Genomic DNA, 26,719 nt, shown 5'->3' with positions numbered 1-26,719 from the left:
TATGATTTACAGAATTCAAGATAGTGCAGTGATGGGCATTAGTCCAAAATCCTAGGATGGATTCAGAGGGCTTGTGTAGTGTAAGGAAGAATATTATTTATATTACATATAAATTAGATACTGGAAATGACTATATTGATTCTAAAGAGGAAAGTGAAGTGGCCTGATTTGCAAAAGGACCAATGAAAGGGATAATCAAAATTGGTTATGATAAATGGATACATATGCTTATGATATGTATAACTTGATTTATCTCAGCTAGAACAGCATGCTGCACATTTTTTATGAAATACAGATGAACGCTATATCCAAATAGAAGAAAACAAACACAAAGAAAAGGAAAACTTGGGTTTGTAGAGACACGTATTTAAAAGAAAGTTCTAGCTTTCAGTCATACTTGAAAATGTGAAAAGATTTCACAGCCCATGCTTACTGCCAGGACTCGAAAGCATGCTGGAAAACTGTAGATTCAAATGTCTGAAATTAATTTTAAATATTATTTCCTAATACATGGTGGCCTTGTTTTCGGCCCATGTTTAATAAAAGAACAGTGAGAATGAAATATTGATGAAGATGAAATATTTCTTTATACCTTTTGTTGGGTAGCGTAAGACTTAGCGAGTCTCAAACCAGTGAAGTCAGCTAGAGTTGCTCAGACATAACTTGGAACAGAACTCAGTCCCACCCAGGACTTCATAGAATCATAGAACTGGAAGGGACCTCGAGGGGCCATCTAGTCCAGTCCCCTGCACTCAAGACAGGACTAAGTATTATCTAGACCATCCCTGACAGGCGTTTGTCCAACCTGCTCTTAAAAATCCCCAATGATGGAGATTCCACAACCTCAATAGGCAATTTATTCCAGCACTTAGCTATTCTAACAGTTAGGAAGTTTTTCCTAATGTCCAACCTAAACTGCCTTTGCTTCAATTTAAGCCCATTACTTCTTGTCCTATCTTAAGGATACCAATTTTTCTCCCTCCTCCTTGTAACAACTTTTTATGTACTTGAACACTGTTATGTCCGCTCTCAGTCTTCTCTTCTCCAGACTAAACAAACCCAATTTTTTCAATCATCCCTCATAGGTCGTGTTTTCTAGACCTTTAATCATTTCTGTTGCTCTTCTCCAGACTTTCTCCAATTTGTCCACATCTTTCCTGAAATGTGGCGCCCAGAACTGGACACAGTACTCCAGCTAAGGCCTAATCAGCGTGGAGTAGAGCAGAAGAATTACTTCTTGTCTCTTGCTTACGACACTCCTGCTAATACATCCCAGAACGATGTTTGCTTTTGTTGCAACAGTGTTACTCTGTTGACTCAGATTTAGCTTGTGATCCACTATGACCCCCAGATCCCTTTCTGCAGTACTCCTTCCTAGGCAGTCAGTTCCCATTTTGTATGTGTGCAACTGATTGTTCTTTCCTAAGTGGAGTACTTTGCATTTATCCTTATTGAATTTCATTCTATTTACTTCAGACCATTTCTCCTGTTTGTCCAGATCATTTTGAATTTTAATCCTATCCTCCAAAGCACTTGCAACCCCTCCCAGCTTGGTATCGTCCGCAAACTTTATAAAAGTGTATTCTCCATGCCACTATCTAAATCATTGATGAAGACACCTCACTTAACATACCCTTCTAGCTTGACTGCGAATCACTGATAACTATTCTCTGGGAACATTTCCGAACCAGTTTTCCACTCACCTGATAGTAGCTCCATCTAGGTTGTATTTCCCTAGTTTGTTTATGAGACGGTCATGCGAGACAGTATCAAAAGCTTTACTGAAGTCAAGATATACCACACCTATCACTTACTCCCTATCCATAAGGCTTGTTACCCTGTCAAAGAAAGCTATCAGGTTGGTTTAGGGTGACCAGATGTCCTGATTTTACTGTCATGATTTTTAGGTCTTTGTCCTGCATCGGTCGGGACACCATTTGTCCCGATATTGCGACTTTGGCCGCTCCGGTCCTTTTTTTGTGTGTGGTTTTGTTTTTGTTTTTTTGCTTCCCCCATGTATCCCGATATTTTGTTTCATCTGGTCACCCTAGGTTGGTTTGACACGATTTGTTCTTGACAAATCCATGCTGACTGTTACTTATCACCTTATTACCTTCTAGATGTTTGCAAACTGATTTCTTAATTATTTGATCCATTATCTTTCTGGGTACACAAGTTAAGCTGACTGGTCTGTAATTCCCCAGGTTGTCCTTATTTTCCTTTTTATAGATGGGCACTACATTTGCCCTTTTCTAGTCTTCTGGAATGTCTCCCATCTTCCATGACTTTTCAAAGATAATTGCTAATGGCTCAGATATCTCCTCAGACAGCTCCTTGGGTATTCTAGGATGCATTTCATCAGACCCTGGTGATTTGAAGACATCTAACTTCTTTAAGTAATTTTTGACTTCTTCTTTCCCTATTTTAGACTCTGATCCTACCTCATTGTTACTGGCATTTACTATATTAGACGTCCAATTGCCACCATCGTTCTTGGTGAAAACCAAACCAAAGAAGTCATTAAGCACCTCTGCCATTTCCACATTTTCTGTTATTGTCTTTCCCCCTTCATTGAGTAATGGGCCTACTTTATCCTTGGTCTTCCTCTTGCTTTTAACGTATTTGTAGAATGTTTTCTTGTTCAATATGTCCTCCGAGTTTAATGGCCTTGCTTGTGTTTGACATTTTGTTCATAAAAAGTTAAGACAAAACCTTGAAAGTTGTCAATTAATTTCTGCTTTTCAGGTTGGCATCCTAGTGACTACTGAGGCTTGCAGAGTTGCCAGGCAACAAAAACCTTCTTACTGCCACCCAGCAGCAGCTGGAACCAGCTTGTGCTCCCCTACCCACAACCCACTGTGGACACAGACCACAGGAAGTCCCACCTCAAGGAGTTCAACAAGCAGCAGCCAGATGGCATCTGATTGATTCCCCCTCTATATAACCCCAATGGGTATTCCAAGAAGCGTCCAGGCAATAAGGCAGATCACTAGCTAGCTGCCACAACCACTGTGCATTCTCTGTTCCTGACCTCCCAGTATTGACCTCAGCTCTGATTTGGACCTTGAGTCCCACCTGAATGCCACAATACCCACATAGACCTTCATACACAGTACTGACCATCAGCCTGATCGCCAACCTGTCTCCAGCTCCAACTGACCCTGATGTTGACTCTGAACTGCCTACCAACCTCCTGCCACTAGTCCTGCCCACCTTCACCCAGGATCCTGACATGCAGTAGAGAAATCGCTACAGTAAATTATGTACTTTTTTGGTATGTGGATGATATAGGGCACAACATGCAAGCACTTAGACATGTGATTAATGTTATTCAATAGGACTATTCATGTCAGTCAGTTATTCACCTGCATATGTATTTATAGGTTCAAAACTTAAAGCTATATTGTGCTACTTGTCGTTCCCTTTTTATGCAAAGGATTTTTTATTTTCCCTATACTATGTTAACATTTTATACATTGCAGTTTGGCGTTCCTCACTTACATCAACCTTTGCACCTATTGCTTTTCTACAGTTCTCTTACGCATTACAGCATGTGACAGAATGTGGAAAGTCTTTATTCTCCACCTACTTGAGATAAATGAGGTGGCTATTTGAAAATGTAAGATTAAACAGGGTACTAGTGAAATAAAATATGTAATTTGTTCAAAAATGTTGAATATCTATTTTATAGGTCTTTCATGTTTTTGTAGTCAACAACACGGAGGAGGAATACATGTAAATTATGAACATGCTCTGTACAAACTGGCCCCAAAGATTTTAGGATTAAAATCTTGCAGAAAAATTAATAAATAAAAATAATCATCACCATAAACAAATATTAATAAGGAACTAATTTTCTTAGTTTTCACTTCACTGAATAATTATACCTTTTGGCTGTTATGAATAATTTATTATACATTTATTATTCATTTTGCAGGCAGTTTGTATGTAGCTCTGAAAGTCCATGCATTTATTATACTATTGCTCCAAATTATTCTGGGGCACATTTTGCCTGGTAAGTGACTTCTATGCAAACGGTCTTTTCCTCCCAGCCTACGGATGGTTTACTCAGTGTCTTACTCAGTTAACAAAAGCGTATGAAAAAAGGCCAAATATTTTTAATTTATTTAAGTCTGCCTCTCCAAGTACCATTCAATAATTCATTAAAGTACTGAAACTCCAAACTTCCTTTACATTTTGGGAGCTATTGACTAACTACTGTATGTATTGATCTTTACAGTGATTACATTTTTGAGGCACTTAAAACTGAATTCTGGTAAAGACAATATCCTTTTTCCAACAGTGGATTTAATAGGATATATAGCATAAATCAAACTATTTTGAGCAATCCTGCTGAAAAAAAAGTGCTCTGCAGAGAATTTTTGCATTAGTTTACATAGATAATGTACAGCATCATTTCAAGCACAGAAACTTGAATCAGTTTCAATATTCTATTTTCAGCCAGAATGAATACACTCATTAGAACCATTTAATACCATTTGTCTATTGAAAACCCCATTTGCTACAAAATTTTACTGTATGCAATTACTAAAAAGAAAATTGCTCTCTTTCTGCAATGCAGACAGTTTGAGTTCTACTTTTAACCCAAAACAAAAGAGTTACTATGCAAGTATACAAGAGGAATAAAAATATTCTTCTACTTTAAAGCTAGCATACATATTTATAAACAGGCCATATTCTGTATTAGAACATAAGTAAACAAGTCTTAACCATAAGAGAACTGCTGTATAAACAGAGAACTTGGACAAGAGAGTCTCTGAAACATTGTATTTAAAGTTTTCATGTATAAATTCTCTATTTATGGTTCCAAATTGTGTCAAATTAACAAATTTATACCTGCAATTTGTTTTGTTGTGTACTATTCGATTTAAGCTACATATGCCAAAATATGCCCCTCCAAAGCATTGAGGTGTCCTTGATAAAAATTAAAATACCGCTCAAAAAAATTACAAACAAAACCCAATCAAAACAGCAGCACTTTTCCTTCCTCCATCCACTCCTCATTTTCTCAACAGGCAAAAAAATCCCAGTAAAACAGCTTCTGCCCTCCAAAGATGTCCAGTTGAGCAGACAAGCCTGGCAACATATCCATAAGATCAACAAATTCAGACTGAGGTTGTTGATTTTTGTAGCAACTACCCAAAAACACAACAAGTAAAGGTTATGTTCATTACAGGCCTAGATGTGCAAGAGACACTGTTTACAAGAGCTGCTATTCAGGCACCTTCATGCAGGATGAAGTGGCTCTGAAACCCAGTGCCTGATTCCCTAACACAGGATGTAGGAAGGAAGGCAGTAGATGAGGCCAATCCAAACTGGGGAAAGAGAACTCAAATATCTCTTCCCTCACTGTAATACCATTTGATAGTAGAATATCCTCAACATGCTATTACCCAGGATTTTGGCTGACTGAGACAAGCATCTTGCCTTTTGAGGCCCAACCTCAGTCTGCCACTCACACTGAAATAGACTCCCACGTAGGGAAACTTTACACCTTTGAAGCCCCCTTACGAAGCTAAATACTAAGTAGACATGGTTTTGCCTACCATTCCAAACCAATCAGATGAAAAGAGTCTTGTTCAGAGCAGCACAGTCCTGCTGTTCTTAATTATTGAATATGTAATAAAAACTAGATTTTATAAACAACAAGACAGCAAACAAGTTGAAAAGTTAGGAAGCATTATTGCTGCTGGGAAAGGGTGTGGAGTGGTACTCATCCTAAATAAAAGTTCCAGGTATGTTAGAATCTTCAAGTTTGGAAGACTGCTACCTCTAAATGTTCCCTCTTGCCTCTACTGATTGTGAAATGGACTAGAGTCCCAGTTTGCTAAGATAATGATTGCACAAATAAACATCTGATCCTATAAATATTTGTTACTTCATGCCTTGGCATGTGCTTAAATTGGTTAGAAATTATGACTCTAGGGGCCCCTCCCAGGCCAAACTAGTTGCAGAATCAGGGCCCTTATGCCAACTGAACTACATGAAAACATGTTAATTCAAAGCCACATTTCTTGAAAAAAGGCAAAGCATGCATCTCCCAATCCTGAAGCATACATGCTGAAAAATCATAATGAAGATTAAGCTTGAAAACTGAAGGAGCATAAAAATTTTACTTACATAAAAAAGTGTATATTCTCAAACAAACAAACAAACAAACAACACGAATGCACCCAAATCTGATATAAGACAGCAAAGCTGTATATGGTAATGAGGAGGACAAGATAGGGCAAGAAAGAATTGATCAAGATTAGTACCAAAAGTCTGACAACTAGAGCATTATGAGGAAGAGTGTTCCAGTGCAAATCCATAACATACTAGAGATCAATCCTGCTCCTTGCTTAGACCCCTCCTTTTGTGCTTTTCCCAGCTAAATGGGCACCTGATGATTCCCCCATGCTGGGGGTATCCTCAGCTGGTAATTAGCCCCTCGTAGCATAGGCGACAGGTCAAGACAAGAAGGGGCAAGAGAACACTGTGTTCCAGAAAACTCCCAGCCAACAATAGCTCAAACCAATAAAACTCAGAGTAGCCAACGGATACAGAGCATAAAGCTACCTTGCCCCCACCCGTAGGTGTGCAGAACCCATAGCAGGCCACTGCAGGATCAGAATGATTTGGATACAACATATATACCCAGAAATAATATTTAGTAATTACAATAGTAAATTATCTCAGATTAGAACTAAAAATTCTGATATCAAACCTAAATTCCTGATTCTTCTCCAAAACATGATTATTTGTTGTTTCACAGTACCAACAATAAACTAGGCTCTGTATTAACTCAAAAGCTACAGAACCATCCACTGCAAGGGATGCAGGGATGTTTGAAGACACAGTTCAAGGTTCAGTTTTGCATAAAGGAAGGAAGCCGCATTATCTGTGCCAAGAAAAGATGTATACATTCCCCTGATTCTGCTCTGAAACTGCAAGGGAAAATGTAACATCTGAAGTCCAACTTATGCTGGACAAGAGAAACAGATGGTACTAAGCTTGCTGATGGTACTAAGCTTGCCATTGGAACACCAATTTTCCACCACCCCTGAACAATCTGTCATCACATAAATAAAATAATTTTAAAATCTAGTCTTGTGTTGGTTGCAAAAGAAGCAGAGAGTAACAGCATATGCCTCTCATAACCTGGCAAGGGCTTGAAATCTGAGACTGCCTTAAAATCTTTCATCAGCTGCAGAGCTAAGAGATGGCCTGGTTAGCAAATTCCATCCCTGCACTGATTGTGTAAACAAATACTCCAGTACTCTCATCTTCCACAGAGCCAGCTGGGCTTCTTCACAGGCAACATGCAGCTCATTCTCCTCTATCTCCCAGCTGGGAGCGTCCCTACCAGGTAGCTACTGTTGAAACAGATTGGTTGCAGAAGACTTTGGGTGGAGAGAGAAGCCAAGCAATCACCAGCCACAAACCCATCTCAAAAGGGAGAACCCCCGCAGACTCCATATCTAGAGGAAGAGGAGAGTTTGCCAGCCTCACCACTTGCTTATATTCAGTAACGTGGAGGTACATTTTTAGTCAGGGAGGTCTTATGATCATAGTGGGGTTTATTTAGTAACTATCTTCTCCTTTTTACCAAATTCCTAGTACAACTTTTAATTTAACAGTATTCCTTTTCCCTGATGCAGTATGTTTCTTTTTGAGAGAGAATAGTTCCAGATTATTTTTAATTCTACAAGCCCTAGAAATCATAGGTTGTAAAGATTAATTTATTCACACAGCAACTAGGCAGCAACAATGTGCATTAAGAGTCCAATACAACTCCAGCAGCCAACAAGCTAAAGGCTGACACCTGCCATCAGTCCAAGCAGCACAGGGAACCCAGAGCCCACTAGTCCTAAACTGAGGCAGAGAGTCATTTAGGAAGGACTAAGGCTGCATTAATATTTGGACAGTGCCTCCTACACACTGGTGAACCCTCCTTTAAAGAGAGTTGCAGGTGAGGCCCTGAAACAGAATTTCAAAGAAATGCTGGTGTGCCGGCACAGAGCATCCAGTGGATTGTCCAATATCCACAGAAATCTAGATGGATCCACAATGGCTGGGGTTAGCACCTGCTACTTATTCTAGGGTGGAGGATGGCATCAAATTTCCTAAGCAAATGCTTTGCGGGTGAACTCCATGATGAAAAAAAATCTGAGTTTTCCTCAAGGATCTTTTCCGAAGACATTTTCCACAGGACAGCTAATATTTCCCATACACTCTAAATATAATATTAATCTATCAAACACAGCAACTATTCAATTTTTTCCATTAACAATCTAAAAGGAAGAGAAAAATGACAGAGTACATATGCTCTAGGATTTTAGAGCAGCACATGACCATGACTGTAGTACCCAAGAATAGGCAAATATCAGGACATATATGCAAGCTGCATCAATTTTAATAAATATTTGTGGGGAAGAAAAACACATTTCAAGGTAGGAAAAAGTCAACACTGGGACTTTTTTGATGGGAAAGAGAAACATTTTCTGAACTGGTATTAGTAACAAAACAAAGAAAAAGGTCTTACAAATACTCTTATGCTAACAATACCTCTTTAAGGACCAGATTCTGATCTCTTTACCCATGGCAAATAATACCTTACTCCATAAAACACAATGCTAAAAAAGAGTAAGGTGCTATTCAACATGAGTAAAGGTATTAGACGTGGTATAAACAGCCATGTCTGTTGATTTGTTAATGAAGTCTAAATCCTTCAACTTGAAGCAAGATTTTTATGTCTACATAATAGTGCAAGTGTCTGTATGAATGCTACCTGAACTCAGCAATCATTTTAATGAAATCAGAAATATTATCTGCAAAAACTCCTGCTAGGCACACTGTACTTCCAATGGTTTATTAGAAAGGATAGTTGGCTCTCTCTAGAGATCAGTCTTTTAAAATTAATACTTTTTATGTTCTAAATAATGTAGGACAGCCAAATAGCAAAGAAATTGGAAAATATATAAGTGACATGTTTTCTTATAAAAAATAATTTTCAAATAGTTTTTTTTTCCTTGAAGCAATCCTGCTATCTATCCCTCCTTTTTAACTCACAGGGAAATGCTTGTAAATATTCAAGTCATTCATTCTCAAACTTTAAACAAGCAGCTTTTCTAGATAAATACTAAAAGTACATTAGCAGCATCTTCTGAATATGGTTGAATTTTAATCTTACAAGCAATTTCTAAACAAACATAAAATGGACACCATATTGACCAAAACGAGCTTCATCATAGTGAGAAACTAATATTTCTTGAGTTTGGCATTAGAAATAAATGAACATATCATCCACATGTTTAACATCTGAACCTCCCAGCACACTAAACTATTATACAATACAGACTAACTGTAGCATTTCTCAACTTTCACAATCTCTCCCCAAGCAGGTCAGCATGCAGAGGGATTACACAGACACACCAACGTAAGAGATGACTGGCAACACAATGGATGTACTAACCTCAATTATATTTCTTATCCTCTCATCCAAAAACACCTCCTTAAGGCTTGACATAATTTGGTCCTGTCTGGGTATATATGGAGAAAGAAGACTTCATTGATCATTTTTTGCAAGTTGGTAAAACATTCTTATTTAACTCAATGATTAATTTAGCATCACTGAAAATGAGCTAATGTATATGACTGTATCTACATGCATCTTGTCCCTTCACATAACACAAGAACCAGCGTTCATCCAATGGAATTAGTAGGCAACAGGTTTATAACAAACATAAGGCACTACTTCATTACATAATCCCCAGTCAACCTGTGGAACTCACTGCCAGGGGATGTTATGAAGGCCAAAAGTATAACTGGGTTCAAAAAAGAATTAGATAAATTCATGGAGGATAGGTCAATCCATGGCTTTTAGCCAAGACAGTCGGGTGCAACCCCCTGCTCCAAGTGTCCCTAAACTTCTGACTGCCAGAAGCAACAACTGGGTGACAAGATAGACCTCTTGAGATTTTCACGGTTCTGTTAATTCCTCAGAAACATCTGGCATCTGGCCATTATCAGAAGACAGGATGTGCTAGACTGACTGTTGGTCTGACCCCGTGTGGCTATTCATGTTCTTAAAGCTACACTGCCCACTTGGCAGGAGGCCTATGGATGCACCTAATTTACATGCATATTATATTATTTACATGTATATATGTGTATACACACACAAATAAATTAACAAAATTATCTTATTTTTTCACATCATCCCTGAAAAGATGGACAGAAACTGACTAAGTTCTCCAGCATCTGAAACCTGCAGCTGATCAGCTTCATCTTCATCCTTACATTCACAGGGAATAGACAATGAGGGTTTTATCATAGAATCGTAGGACTGGAAGGGACCTTCAGAGGTCTTCTAGTACAGTATCCTGCCTCATGGCAGGGCTAAATATTATCTAAACCATACCTGACGTGTTTGTCTATCCTGTTCTTAAAAACCTCCAGTGACTGAGATTCCACAACCTCCCTACATAGTTTTCTCCAGTGCTTAACAGTTAGGAAGTTTTTCCTGATGTCCAACCTAAACTGCCCTTGTTGTAATTTAAGCTTTTCCTTCTTGACCTATCTTCAGAGATTAAACAGAACAATTTTTCTCCCTCCCTTCTTGTAACACCTCTTATGTACTTGAAAACGTATGTCCCCTCTCAGTCTTCTCTTCTCCAGACTAAAGAAAACCAATTTTTTCAATCTTTCTTCATTGTCATTTTCTAGACCTTCCATCATTTTTGTTGCTGTTCTCTGGACTTGTCCACTTCTTTCCTGAAATGTGGCGCCCAGAACTGGACAGGATACTCCAGCTGAGGCCTAATCTGCACTTCTGATATTTAACTTGTGATCCACTATGACCCCGGAATCCCTTTATCCCTTTCCACACTACTTCTTCCTTGGCAGTCATTTCCCATTTTGTATGTGTGCAACCGATTGTTCCTTCCTAAACCGAGTACTTTTTATTTGTCCTTATTGCATTTCATCCTATTTACTTCAGATCATTTCTCCAGTTTGTCCAGATCATTTTGAATTTGATTACCTGTTCTGTTCATTCCCTCTGAAGCATCTGGCATTGGCCACTGTTGGAAGACAGGATACTGGGCTAGATGGACCTTTGGTCTGACCCAGTGTGGCCATTCTTTTGTTAATCCTATCCTCCAAAGCACTTGCAACCCCTTCCAGCCTGGTATTATCCATAAACTTTGTAAGTTTGCCATTATCTAAATCACTGGTGAGGATACTGAACAGAACCAGACCCTGAACTGAATCCTGTGGGACCCCACTCGATATGCCCTTCCAGCTTGACTGTGGACCACTGATAACTACTTTCTGAGAATGGTTTTCCAAGGAGTTATGCACCCATTTTATGGAGCTCCACCTTGGATGTATTTCCCTAGTTTGTTTATGATAAGGTCATGGAAGACAGTATCAAAAGCCTTAATAAAGTCAAGATATACCACATCTACCACTTCCTCCCATCCAGAAGGCTTGTTAGCCCGTCAAAGAAAGATATTAGGTTGGCTTGACATGGTTATTTATCACCTTATTACCTTCTAGGTGTCTGCAAATTGATTTCTTAATTATCTGCTCCATTATCTTGACTCAACACTAAACATCTGGCACTCAGGCTGCATGTTAGGCACCCCAGGCTTTTGCAGGAAACTTAATTCAAGCTTCTTTAAAACACTTCAGGAATATATATGATCACATTTTATAACAATTTAAACTTTGTCACGGTATGAATTTCAGCAAAAGAAGAAGAGAAGAGCAGTAGAGAGAAAACAGAATCAAAAGCATTTTCTTAGAATTCCATTTTCTTAGAATTCAGAATGAGTGGTCAACTACCAATGACGTTTGAAATTTTTTGTGGAGTGTGGTTCAAATACTCTGAGCCATGATCAGGATTATTTTCTTTCCCAACAACAGCAGTGTCTCTCTGGATCAAGACTTGGGGGGGAAGAAAAGGAGGGTGGGCAGGGGAAATACACACCCTCAACACTGTGAAGTAGGAAACCCTCTCTGGAGAGTGCTAATCTAAACCATCAGTTTCCACAGAATTTAAGCTTTCCTTTAAAAATAAATATATTTCAGCATACTTGGCTGAAAAAATAAATCTCCACATGTGAAATGAATGAACGGAGGCACTCTGATTTTAATCAACATATACCTCCAGTTTGTCTGCTGATGTTCAAGGCTTTCCCAAGTGGCAGCAAAGTGAAGCTGAAGTCTCTAGCCAGTTTTACTGCTGCTTATCAAACCCTGTAGGTACCAGTTAAACTGACCATAATTATACTAGTTTTTTCCCCCACTCTGCAGCTACCCCCTAAGAAAACTATGGAGTATCGGCTTCACACCAAGGCACTGTCCCTAGACTTTGTTGGTGGCCCAGCCCACCACCTTTCTTATGGTCTATGGATAGTAGATGGCTGATAAAAAAAAACTGAGCCTTGCTTTGCATGTTCCACTTAAATGACATAAAGTTAGTAAACAGATGCATACCTTTTCAAAAAAAAGTAGCATGCAAAAATCTGCTCTTCAAGACACCTGCAACTACTGAAATGAGATTACATCTTCTGAGACCTCAGAGAAAGCAAGTGTGATCCGCAACAGAATGTTACATTTGAAAATTCATGAAACTCATTGTGACGGTGCCCCCCATAAGGCTTTATGGAAATATGCTTATGAATGTATATATATGACATAACTGGAATATGTTTTATGCTACATATGCCATGTAACATATCTCTGTAAAGGTTATGATCTACTGAATCTATTCATCCTATTTGTATGCATGTGTCATCGTATTTGAAGTTATGAATGTTGGCTGTATACTTGTTTGATTTTAAATAAACCTTCGTTTTTGGTCAGCTTCTTTAGAAAGGAATTTGCAAGTTAAGTGCCCAGTCAAGAAGCACTTAACGCACAATGGATCTTGGAAGGCTCCAATCCACATAGGAAATCTACCTGAGGACGTTCAAGGTAGTATGTAAGCAATAGCTGCTGCCTGTAAAAACTGAGTCATGCATGGACACGCGACTTGCCCATGTGACTCCAAAACTCCATCTTGGAACTGATTTTGCATAGGAGAGAAGAGGGGGTCTCCACCCACAAGAGAAAGTCTATTTAAGCCTGTGGGAGACCCCTCCATTTTGGGTTCAGCTGGCTCAGGAGAGAGCCTCTCCACCGCCAAGGATACCTGAAAGAAACTGGAACAAAGGACAGTAACTACAGGGGGCGTGAGTGATTGCTGGACCCAGACTAGAAGGAGACTACAGCAGAGTCGCATCTTACGTGGGGGTTAGGTTCTAAAGTCAGCGCATAAGGCAAAAGTCGCATATAGTCAAAATTACCCTTGAAAATCCCTTAAATCGCCCATAAAGTACAGTATACTGTACATGGTTTTATGTATACAACCCTGTACAGTAATATGCGTAAGTGTTTAATGTATACAGTAATGTACAGTATATAAAGAGTACATATGCAAAATATAATTTTACAGTACTGTATTTTTAATTACAGGGGCGTAATTACAGGGGGTCGTCAGGACTTGATGTCGAACTGGGAGACAGAAGAGATGGAGAGCTTAGGTGATGGAGAGCGAGTCGTAGACGAAGTGGTTGGTTCTGGTTCAGCTCAAGAAGTTGACTGTGTAGGCTCATCTGCTGCTGGTTGTTTTTCCTTGAAAAACATGGTGACTGGCAACTGTCGCTGTTGTCTCTTGAGCTGCTCAAACATTTCTTGATACGGTTTCAAATCGTCCATAATACTACATGTGATTTTGAGGCTTCGCTCCATAGAGGGATCGTATTAAGAAATTAAATCATTCAAGCGTTTCGCTGCTTGGAACACTTCAGCAAATTTATGAAGATTCCAACTTGCTGGCTCTTCCTGTTCGTCATCATCATCTTCGTCTTCTGCAGACAATTTTATCAGTTCCTCTAACTCTTCGTTAGTCAATGTTTCTCTATGGCTCTCAGTTAATTCTTCAATTTCTTCCTCAAGGATGTCGACGAAGCCATCACCACCCACTTGCCTGGCCACCTGAACAATGTGTTTCACTTCTTTGTCAATGGTCAGGAAACCCTTAAAATCATTCACACATTCTTTCCATAGGTTTTGCCAACATGCATTGACTGTTTCAGGCTTGATTGCATCCACTGCCTGTTTAATATAAGTGATGCAATCGGCAATGTTGAAGGACTTCCAACACTCCATCATATTAAGATTGGGATCAGCATCCATAGCGCTACGTATCCGTGAGAACGTAAGCCTCATGTACGTGGCCTTGAAACAGCAAATCACGCCTTGGTCGAGAGGATGGAGGTGGTATTGGGGGGGGAGAAAGACAACTTCAATGTCGTTATGCATAAACCGGAGTGCCGCAGAGTGACCAGGAGCATTGTCTACGATCAGCAACACTTTAAAGTCAAGTCCTTTCTCTTCGAGGTACCGCTTGACCTCTGGAATGAAACACTTGTGGAACCAATCCAGAAATAATGCTGCCGTCACCCAAGCCTTTTTATTTGATTGCCAGAACACAGGCAGGAGATTTCTGTTCTTGCCTTTTAGGGCACGGGGATTTGCAGCCCTGTAGAGCAAGCGCGGCTTTATTAAAATGCCCAGCCGCATTGCCACAAAACAACACAGTCACACGGTCTTTAGATGCTTTGAAGCCAGGGGCTTGTCTTTCAGATTTCGAAATGTAAGTGCGGTTGGGCATTTTTTTTCCAGAAGAGCCCAGACTCATCAGCATTAAAAACTGGTTCAGGAAGATAGCCCTTTTCTTCTATGATTTTCTTTAATTGTTTGGGATAGGCTTTTGCTGCCTCTTCATTGTCAGATGCAGCTTCATCAGTAGTCTGCACGTTTTTGAGGTCGAAGCGGTTCCTAAAACTGTTAAGCCAACCTTGGCTGGCTTTGAATTCCTTCTCGTCAGAAGGCTGTCCCTCTTCAGTGGCAGGTTTGAACAGCGCGTACAGGCTAAGAACCTTTTCTCGCAACGTGTTGCCATCGATAGGCACACGTTTATGGTTCATGTCTTCCAGCCATAAGTTTAATGCCTTTTCAGTCTTCACTAAAGTCTTATCACCACCTGGCTTGTCACCTTAGCAGTTATTGGAGCACTTGATGCCACAGCTTGATGAATTTCTCTCTCTCGAATCTTGATGGCACGGATGCTAGATTCGTTGTGGCCATATTTACGCGCCACATTGGAGATCGACATACCGTCTCTCAGTAAGTTGAACACAGCCAGTTTTTCCTCCAGCATTGGAACAGATCGCTGTTTCTTTGGTTGAGCACCAGATGAAGTAGTTGGCTTGCGTTTAGGAGCCATGTTGCACGAAAAATAAGTATCTTTAAACACTAGAATCACACTCAGCGTGGCGAGATGCTCACACGATGAGAGGCACGCGGGAACTGAGACTGACTGAGGGAACAGCAGATTCACGTCTCCCATCTCACGCTCACTCCGGGGCATACGTTCATTGAGTGGAATGGTGGGCAGAATCGCCCACACTATTTACAGGTATCTTGTTATTTTTCTTTTTTTTGCTGAGCGTATATAGTTGAATTCGTATAAGTTAAATGCGTGTATGATGCAACTCTGTAGTCTGTAAAAGGAAGCTTATTGGAATTCCTCTGAGGGTGAGGTTTTATCTGTATTCAGTTTTCTTAGATGTAGACTTGAGTGTTCTATTTTATTTTGCTTTGTAATTCACTTTGTTCTGTCTGTTACTACTTGGAACCACTTAAATCCTACTTTCTGTATTTAATAAAATCACTTTTTACTTATTAATTAACCCAGGAGGACAAACAGCTGTGCATATCTCTCTCTCTGTGTTATAGAGGGTGAACAATTTATGAGTTTACCCTGTATAAGCTTTATGCAAGGTAAAACAGATTTATTTAGGGTTTGGACCCCATTGGGAGTTGAGCATCTGAGTGTTAAAGACAGGAACACTTCTTAAGCTGCTTTCAGTTTAAGCCTACAGCTGTTAGGAGTATGTGGTTCAGACCTGGGTCTGGGTCTGCAGCAGGCTAGTGGCTCTGGCTCAAACCAGGCAGGACACTGAAGTCCCAAGCTGGGAGGGCAGGGAAAGCAGGGGCAGAAGTAGTCTTGGCACATCAGTTGGCAGTTCCCAAGAGGGTTTCTGTGATCCAGCCAGTCACACTCATGTCTCAAGTCGTACAAGGAATTTGTTTTGCGTTGCAATTTCTTACCTCTCCATTAGAATCCCACTGAAGCTGGATACAAATACAGTAATTACACGTAATAAACAAGGGAATGAGAACTTGTAAGATTAGTATGTGTTCAAATAAAGCATGTTGTGATAGTAATTAAGATCAGAACAGAGCTATGGAAGCTATAAGTGGAACACCTGTATATATTTTGAACAGCTTTGTTTTATTAAAAAGTCAGTTTATTTTGAATGATGCTTGCATGAAGCCAATGTATAATTAAAATTGTAAAATGCTGCTCTCATGGCTCAGCTAGTGTAAGACTCACTATGTAATTTAGTTAGAATATAAAGCACATGAGTAATGGAGCTTGTATACGTATTCTGTCATTTTACATTAGTGCTGTACATAGAAAATAAGATACAAACATTTAGTGATGTGCGGGGTGAAGAAGGGAAATGAAAATGTCAAAAGCAGGAGGAAACTGTTAAATGGCACCAAGTGCCCGGGTGAAGTGTTTGTCTACCCATGTGCTGCTTGTCTTTCTCAATCTATCATCAGAAAGGACAAGGCACCTCAGGAGGGATGAATGTCCTAAGTCAGAAGGATGGATGGAGTGGGCTACATCATTGACTGCCTGAGGCAATAGCATGCTTGCCCTAAACTGTCAGTTTATGGTCTTCACTGCAATCTGCCTCCTGTCAATGTGAAATTCAGATATTGAAATCTGATGTGACTTGTAGCCTTCAGAATATAGGCTATACACTTTTATAAGTGATAAACAATGGAACAGGCATTTTCTAGAGGGATAAAAGCATGGGAGAGGGGTACATATCTGAGTATGGTTTGCCCCATTTCTCTGTCCTTTAAAACTACTCGTGATGGCTGAAAGACTAACCAGAGGTGGTTGGCCCAAATGGGCATCTGCCCATGAAATAAAAATATGGTCTGGGAAGTGAAAGGAAGTCCTAATGTAAATATGAAGAATATGGAAACAGGAGTGCCTTCAGCATTCTCGCAGTCACCCTGGGAAATGGCCATAGCACTGGAATAAAAGAAGCTTACAGTGACATAGTTAAAGATGATTAAAAAAAAGGAGACATTAAACAAGGTAAAGTTGCTGTCATGTGAGTTTAGGTCTCCTTGGCAATAGACAGACTATACGCTGGAGGAGAACTAGTGGATTGTATGCTTTATATGGTCCAAAGAGATACTGTAGCACACGGAAGCAAGACAATGCTAATTAAAAAGCCAGTGGTGTACTAGCATTTGAAAATCATGTAAGCACTGAGTTGTTCAGTATCTCAACCATCTTATCCCAGCTAGGTACGTCTAGTGAGTCCGAAGAGTTATTTTTAAAAACGGTGTGGGAAGAAGAGGAAGTCTGAGCACATGGCATATAGAAGACACCCCAAAGAGAATTCTAAATTCAGAAATCTTATTCCCCACATAAGCTTCCTGAGGACATCCAGCAAAGAAGCGGCGGGGGGGGGGGGGGCCGAAACACACACACACACCCAACCTACACCCTAAGATGTGGATTAGCATCCTATTTATTCAGACACAAGAGAGATTTAAAAATGGAGAATGGGGTGTTATTGGGTTTTGTTTGTTTTAAAACATTTTTTATAGCTGGGTTTTTTGTTGTTTTTTTAAGTGCAAGAGGCATATAAAGTATTGCGAATTGTTTGAAATCATAAACACAAGAGAAATTAACCTGCTTTCATTTTCAGTTACAAACTCAAATCTCAAACCAGATTCATCAAAAAGTTGCCTAAATACAGACCCTAACTTTTTAAAGGATTCTGGATCATAATGTGGTCTTGCACTGAAATTGTGCTAGGTGTGCAGTTTCTCATGGTTTTAACATGAAGTGAAGCCAGGTGAAACTCAACAGGTCCAATTGGATTTAAAGTTTGGATTGTGAGTTCATTAAAACTGGATACATACTCAACCCATGCAAATAATGCACATAATGTACAATCAATTTATATATTCTGGAAATACAGAGGGGAGAAATACTTTAAATGAAACAGTTTGACACAGAAGGGTCAAGAATTTTTAAAAGTTATGCTCAATATCAAATACAGTGTACACACACGTGCACAAAGTGTAGAAGTCTCCACTATATGCAACAATACAAAATAGGTTGTGATTTTCATAAGTACTCAATGTTGGTTTAACTCCGGTGTCAATGACAGGTTTCAGAGTAGCAGCCGTGTTAGTCTGTATCCGCAAAAAGAAAAGGAGGACTTGTGGCACCTTAGAGATGTTAAAACTCCCATAGACATCAGTGAAAGCAGAGTTATGCCAACACTGGTAGCTTTGGAAAATCCTATCCTACAAATGCATGAGTGGGATGAATTCTGGCTGCCTTTGGAATCTTAACTTAAAATCACCTAAGATTTATCTATGCACACATCATTCATTGTGTTAATGTTGCATTTTACATTTTATTTATTTATGACTGTAGATGATGGCACTTTTAAGCTGGTTGCTAGTTCGGTGGAAAATTAGCAATCTTCCAATCTCACATCAACCCACTGAAGCCCAAACATATGCTGGCACTTTAACAAAGAAGGTGACATGGATGCTGAAAATACAAACATGAATGCTCTGGCTGTGGGGATTCATATCCAATTACCAGATGCTTTAAGCAGGCAGTCAGACAAAAGTCAACAGGCCTCCAATATACAGTTATTAGAATTATGGCTGTTAGCTAGAAAAGATTTTTGAATAGGCTCCAGAATCTTAATTGTTTGTTGGCACAGGTGACCCTGGCAAAAGCAGTCACTTTAAATCTGATACTGTCACCAATGAGTCTATTGAATTTTTCCTATCAGGTCACTTCACAAGACGTGTCATGTTTTTGCATGCTTTCCAGCGGGATGAACCACCACCCTCCTTCCCCACAAATGAATACACAGGGGCTAAAATAGTTATTGGAGTACTGTCTTATTCTTTCTGGAGTATTCCAAAGGCACTGTTTGTCCAGGCATACACAGACAAGGACAATGAGTTTCATCTATAAACAGGCATATCAGTGGAGGGATCTGTGACATATATTCAAGTGTAGGAGCTTCAAAATTCTAAAATGGGGGGTAATACATAACATTTTATTTTATTATTCTCTCTCCCCTCTACCCAAACTATTTTATCCCTATTATTCGGTGATATCAGTCAAGCAGCTAAAGAATCATAGGCTATGTGTTGGGATTTCCTCCAAGAGCTCTTTCCACTCAGCTTCCCAATAATTCAGTTTGACTGAATAGTCATTCGGGCATTTTTAGTTGGCATGCTGCAAGGCTATTGTTGAGTTGATCAGACTCGAGCATAGCAGGACATACCATCCTCAGGTATAGGACATACCATACATCTAAAGTTACACAATAAACCTCTTCCTTTATGTACATTTACAGGTTACACTGCATTTACTGTATACTACATCACATATTTTGAGATTGGCTGGGTTACTTTGTTGTACAGGGATTGGTTCCTACAAGCATCGACCACACAATTTCACTCTCTTGTATCACAGAGGAATCCCACCTACTCCAAGTCCACAGCAAATGTCGTACATCGGGGTTCTCAAACTGGAGGTCGGGACCCCTCAGGGGGTCGCGAGGTCATTACATGGGGAGTCGCGAGCTGTCAACCTCCACCCCAAACCCCGCTTGCCTCCAGCATTTATAATGGTGTTAAACATATTTAAAAGTGTGTTTAATTTATTGGGGGGGGTCGCACTCAGAGGCTTGCGATGTGAAATGGGTTGCCAGTAACAAAGTTTGAGACCCACGGTTGGTACATGAAATCTTCTATTCCAATGTTTCTCCTCCGGAGTCACCACACAGAAAAATAAAGCTCTACGCAGGAATGTTGTGCTGTCTACATTCACACTTGGACACAGTGTTCTGAGGCAGCTATTGAATTTTAAATAATCTATTGAGGAAGCCCTGGAAAGGCTGATAGACCTATGCTGCTTCTTCTGGTGCCTCCTTAAAGATACGGCATTCGAATGAGTTCAGGTTCAGTTTCCTTACACATTCTACATATTTTATTTAATTTTAAGATTCTGCAGATTAAGATAAATTCATTACAAGTAAAGCTACATTTCACCAGCTTAAAAAAAGCTTCTGCTGAAAATCATATTACCTTCCATGGAAAAGAGGTTTACTTAATTGAAAAACCTCCTTATTATATAGAGAACCATGTTCTCAAACTTGGATGACCTGAAGTGTGGCCCAGGCATCAACCTGTAAGAAAGTTTGGGCCTCAACACCCAATGATGCACATTTTACACATAACTCCTAGATGTTGGTATTGATTTGCTGTTCCTTTATGAAATAACAAGTGGGGTTATAGTGGGAGATATCAGATAAGTCAATTGATTAATACAGGATGTAAACCTGACCTCTCTCTGAACCGGATTCTGCCACCTGTACTCATGCAATGGAGTATCTTAAATCCTGGAGTAGTTCTAGCTAAATTAGGTCCTCTGTTAATATAGAAGTTTTCTTTGGACCAAAAAAAAAGCATGTACTTTCAGACAGGCCCAGCCTCCCAGTCTGAAGAGACAAAATGAACCTCATAAGATCCTAAACTGAAACAACAGAACAGAAAAGAAAAAGATGGGTACAAATTGAGTGATTACAAACTGGAGGACACCCTTCTGAAAAAAGTACCGCTATATAGGAGGAGACTTAAGAGGATTCCCTGACTGTCTCTCAATACCCCTTTGTGGAAAATCTGAAACTGGGGATATTCTCAGAGTTCCTTTCTTTCTTGACTCCATGTCTTATACGAAACAAAATGGGGAAATGGGGGAAGCAGCTTGGAGACTGATCACACAAAATTTCTATCAGAGAAGGAATACTCTCAATTTACTCTACTAAAATGGAAACTTCTTTATGGAACACTTTGTATATGGCAGGAAATTGATTCACCATCCATAAGAGATGGAGAGATTTTCTTAGCCAGAGAGATCTTTACTCTCAATGCACATTTTAAAATTGTTTCTCATTTAATGGATTATCACTACATGCATAAATGGCATCCCAAAAGTAATTGAGCTTCAGCCTTATCTGATCATAGCAGTATCTCTCTAGTAGCAGCACGTGCTTGACTGACCACATCCAAAATGCTTTAAAATAATTTGAACGTGCAATGATCTTAGAAGACAACATTAATTTACAAGAAGATGAAAGCCACAGAAGACTTAAGTAAGCAGCAAATTCCGCAGTGGTTCCTTCTAAATTCAGCAATATTAGGGTGGATACCACTCATTTTGCTCTAGGCAGCAAAATTCTTTTCATGTAAAATTAATTCACATTTTTTTAAACTAACAAACAGTGGTTTGAAAACTATAGAAGTTTCACTAATTCTGATATTATATTTAAAAGAAATCTTAATGTGAAATGCCAGTGTTCTATTCAGCCCAGCACTCTGAAAGCCCCAAAGGAGCATTCTTACCATGAATAAGTCATGAAAAATATAAATACAAACACACACACTTTTTAAATGCCAAATGGCAACTGCATAAATTAAACTGATGACTCCAGCAGTATGAGTGAGATAAAGAAAGGCTCCATCCTGTAAACACTGAAATGCATAAGCATTATGCACAGCACTAAGTGTTCGCAGGAGTAGGCTGCAAGAGCCTAAAATGCTTAGCCTGATTTTAGGAAAGCATCCCTCTGATTTTTAAAATATATTCAATTATGTTGTTATTATTACTGTACTTTTTTAAAAGTTTAAGTACTGCCCTGAGAGCCTTGGCCAGGAACTCCTCATAAATAAAATTATAGCTGGCTAATACAACAGAAGAAATCATTAAAGTTTAATGTTGAAATAAAATTGGTATATTAACCCTGTCAATTTAATTTTAAAACACTGAAATGCTTTCACCCCTGCGACATAGCAAGGTACAATCCAGACCAATTAATAGCTGGGTCAGCCCTGTCCTGTAACTTGGGGCGCCCTTTACAATGCGTTGCTGCTGTAGTTTCCAACCAGGACTGCTCACAAACACCTCCAGCATGTAAATCACTCCCAGCTATGTCTGTGCATGCTGCAGCCAGCAAACCACACCTTGGCTCTTACCATTCTTAAAAATTACCACAGCACGATCCTAACACTCCCAGTCCCAGATTTTCTCCCCAGAAACATACGTCCTGTACAGCCAAGCCCTCTCCTGCACAATACAAATATACTGAATCCGGTAAGGGATTAATATGTTACCCCAAGTGGAGATCCCAAACACTTCAACATGAAAAAATGGATCAGATAAAATAATAAAACAAGTTTATTAACTATAAAGAGAGATTCTAAGTGAGTAAAAGTAACAAGACATAAAAGTCAGAAGTGGTTACAAGAAAAATGAGATAAAATGCTTACAGGTTCCTAACAAACTACATTAGATTCAAAGCAAAAGTTCTTTCACCATATGCTTTCAGCAGTCTTACTGACAAAATTCTTTAGGTCAGGACCCCTATCACAAAGGCCAATGGCTGCTTCCTTTGTCTCCCTCTGAATGCAATAGCAGGGAGAGAGAAAAGGGTGTCTTGGGAGGTTTATCCCTCCTTTTTATAGTTTCAGTCCCCCTTTTGAAAAACATTTCCAGCTGAGACCCAAGAGACACAGAGTCTATGTGAAAGGTATTCTCCCTGTTTTTTCCCACCTGTTTGAACTTTCTTTGTTTTCCATCCCTGCTTGATGACTCTGTTTATTGCTTAAGTGCAAATTAAGGCAATTACACATTCCTTTATTTAGGACAGACTTGTTTGCCCACTTCTTTTTGGGCAGGGTTGTAGTGTTTGGAACATGTGTTAATAACATCATACAGGGGAATCTTGTAACTTCACATACAATGTTGCCACACATTATATCAGGACAATACTGACCAGTGAATATAAAATGGTTATGGTGAGGATGAAATGGATGAGTTTGGCAATGTTTGGGGTGGATCTCTCAGGGTTATCTATTCTCTTGTAAATATTTGAGGCAGGCAGCTATGTCATCGTGATGGATGCTGGTGTACAGGGAAGTGTCTGGAATAAGACAGGTGCTCCTGTTTATTCAATGGGAATATGTAAGTTCTCTACTGGATGGCGCACCAGGAGGCCTATGTTGGAGACTGTAAACTTCCTTCACAAATTTACCTCACATTTTCCTAGATTACAAGGATCTTCAGAAGTATTTGTACAGCATCTACCTCAATTACATCCTGATTGGGAATTTGAGTATCCCTACAATAATAATATATGCCTCCCATCAGCCATCTTTGTAGAAGTGGTGCTATTATTTCTAATCTAATGGTTTAAAGGGGGCAGAAGCATATTATATGGTTGTCAACTAATTCAAAAAGTAAAAGGACCTTAAAGAAAGGTTCCACTCAATTTAATTTACACAGATTTTGTTGTTTTAGGGTTCCCATTAAAAGCAGAGAGAGTATAAGTAGTAAATGCACTGATATATATATACACAGAGGCATCCTTAAATTCTACCTGCTTTGTGGAGGTAGACTCCCTCTTCTGATTAGATGCTGAATTTCAGGAGAAGGCAGTGAAAGCAAGGGAAGTATATTGGCTAGCTCTGTTCCTCCAGGAACCATACGTTAAGAAAGCTGGATATTTCCTGTACTGGAATTTGAAGAAAGTGCTACTGATTGTTTAGCGTCTTTATTCCAAGTTGTACCTATCCAGTATTTTACGTGCATTACAAACATTTAATATACAAAAATTAAAGAGACCTCAAATCATATAAAGACAGAACTCCTAGAGAAAATTTTCCCTGCTCAAAGGCACAGCCCTTTCCACTGATCTACTTATTCCCAGATAAGCCCTCATTCCCTAGGAAAAGCCTGGGAGGACTGGAGTGTTTTGCAGCTGTTCATAAAGGTCACCAAACCTGGAGCTCTGGAAACCCAACCCATTGCAGACTCAGAAATTCTCCACAGAAATGCCTGCTACAGTAACACACAGGAAGAGAAGGAGTTTTATCAAGTAACCAAGTACAAAAATATTTCGTGCTTTATAGGTCAGAACCAACATTTTAAACTTCTCTTGGAAATCAAACGCCAACTAGTGCAGCTGGTTTATCACTATAAGTACATCGGTATATCTCTATATTGGGACAGTAACAACAGCATAACATTTACAAGAGCAGCATACAATGTGCATGTCAAGGAGAAAAGGCAGATAAAAATGAAACATTTAAAATGAGGTTGTAAACACCAAAATGGCAGAACAGAGAGGACAAAAAAACCAAAAAAATATTAAACAAGTAACCTGGTTATAAGTGCCAGTAATAAAAGTGCAGTTTAATTTGCTGTTGAAAAGGAATAATATTCTTTTCTGCAATGGGCAGACTTTTGTATTTCATAAAACAGAAGCGAATGGTAAGTTTGCATGAGAGTCTAAAGAAAAGCTCCACAGAAGTCTAAAAAACAGTGAGTCGTTTGCCCACCATCTCCAAAAAAAAATGAGTCAATAGTAAAAGTCATTAATTGGGGGCACTGAATGCATCCATTAATAAAACTAAATCAACAAGAAATCAGCAGATGTCCAAATAATGAAAGCATTAATACTGCAATACTAATTTAAAGAATTAAACAAAAACTAGAGATTCAAAGATTTACACTACATAGAAGTCCTCTAAAAATGCAATTGAATTTTTAAATAATTCAAAAGCTTTAGTGGGCTAAAAATTTGAAGACTCACATGCACATTTAGTGGCTCAGTACAGCTGAACAACCACATTGGGTTGGCCCTATTCCACTCATAAGCTGTTACAAATCATGATGCAGCCAGTCTAGCTGGAACTAGAAACTACACTACCAATAGCTATTTTAAATCTTAGTAAGAGATATGATTTCTCTTTGGGAGTAGTACTAAAAACAAGAAGGAATAATAGGTTTCTGGCAGTATTCACAATTGGATTTAGGCTAATAAAAGTGTTTCCCAGTGGAATAGGTATTTTTCCCCCTTAGAGCATGGTTTGAAAAGATAGAAAGCCTGAAAAGGGAATAACGGTAAATAATGGAGTTTTAATAAAATTATAAAGAACCTTGAAAATCTGCTCTATTTGCAAAGAGCAATTTCCTATGCTTGGATACTAATTCTAGCTGAAATTATTAGTAGAACAACATAAGATGGAAAGTTTACCAGAAATGCAGAAGTAGATTTGTGAATGTTAATCTAATTTATTTGTTGAATAGAAAAATAAACTAAAGAAAAAGGAGACAGAAGTTTCTAAAAGCACCAAAGCACCCCATTTTAATTAAGTACTCTAAACTACAATACCTTTGCTCTGTCAAATAGCTTTTATTTAAATGACACTTTACATAAGGCCATCTCTCTTTCAGGTATTTTCTAATTCTTTTTCCTGAGAATTTCTAATTATTTTGTCTCCATTAATGAACCTCTGCCTGCTTAGTCATGCACTGAAGTTATAATTCTGTTTGTGCCACTATAATTGTTTCCACAGCAACTAATTGTAATAAATCTTCTCTGATAAAATAATTATTCTAAAAATCAGAACGAGACTAATTCTGAGACAAATAGTCCAGTACATTGTATGTATTTATTAAAGTGATTAGCAATGTTTGGAAATGGACCAACACACTTGGAGACGGACTTCACCCATTTTTTTAAAAAATACTGGATGTGCAAAAGACTATCTTAATAAGCAATTTCTTTTTTTCTATAAATACTTAATACGTCTAAAACGGGGTGGCCAACCTGAGCCTGAGAAGGAGCCAGAATTTACCAATGTAAATTGCCAAAGAGCCACAGTATTGCAGTCAGCAGTCCCCCATCAGCTCCCGCTCTCCCCCTCCCCCCACTTCCCACCCACTCACAGCCCTGCCGATCAGCACCTCCCCCTCCCACCCCGCATCTCCCAATTAGCTGTTTTATGGTGTGCAGGAGGCCCTGGGGGCAAGGTGGTAGGAGAGAGGGCACGGCAGGCTTGGGAGGGGGGCGGGGCCTGTGGCAGAGCCAGGGGTTGAGCAGTGAGCACCCCCCGACACATTGGAAAGTTGGCACCTGCAGCTCCAGCCCCGGAGTCAGTGCCCATAAAAGGAGATGCATATTAACTTCTGTAGAGGCGCATGTGGCTCCAGAGCCACAGGTTGGCCACCCCGATCTAAAACATCGCCAGATGCTTTATTATATTTTTTCTCCCCAATTCTTCAGAGTTTGGAAATTGAACAGCCATCAAAACTGCTTCACAGCACTGTCCTGAATGACACATCCCTTTCAGAACCATCCAAGTGGTGGATCTGCAAATAAAGGGCAACACAACAGAAACAAATCATCTCCACTTCTTGGACTACTGCAATCACAATTGTTATGATTTTCTAGGCAGACAGATATAACAAGTGGGTGACAAGAGACAGCCTGTATATTCTGTTTATAGCAGATGTATGGCCTGAGAAGTGTGTTACCATTCACAATGGCCATTGGAAACCTAGTCTGACAGAGGTCAGTGATGACCTACAGTTATTAACACCCAATAAGCTGTTTGGTGACCTATG

General features: G+C 39.3%; 1 protein-coding gene across 17 annotated transcripts in view; it reads right to left on the bottom strand.

Annotated features, from left to right (window-relative positions):
• Positions 1–26,719, bottom strand: part of PTPRM (protein tyrosine phosphatase receptor type M) — a 699,958-nt gene that overhangs the window by 599,595 nt on the left and 73,644 nt on the right. Inside the window, exon 1 of one of the 17 annotated variants that reach the window (XM_043539858.1) lies at positions 9,476–9,492. The exons of the other annotated variants lie outside the window; for them this stretch is intronic. The gene's annotated coding sequence lies outside the window, so the exon portion shown is untranslated. Of the gene's footprint in view, positions 1–9,475; positions 9,493–26,719 lie in introns of those variants that run through there. 17 annotated transcript variants of the gene reach the window in all.

This window comes from Chelonia mydas, chromosome 2 (genome assembly GCF_015237465.2).
Source record: "Chelonia mydas isolate rCheMyd1 chromosome 2, rCheMyd1.pri.v2, whole genome shotgun sequence".
In the NCBI taxonomy this organism is placed as follows: Eukaryota; Metazoa; Chordata; order Testudines; family Cheloniidae; genus Chelonia; species Chelonia mydas.
This window is presented reverse-complemented; position numbering and strand designations above follow the sequence as displayed.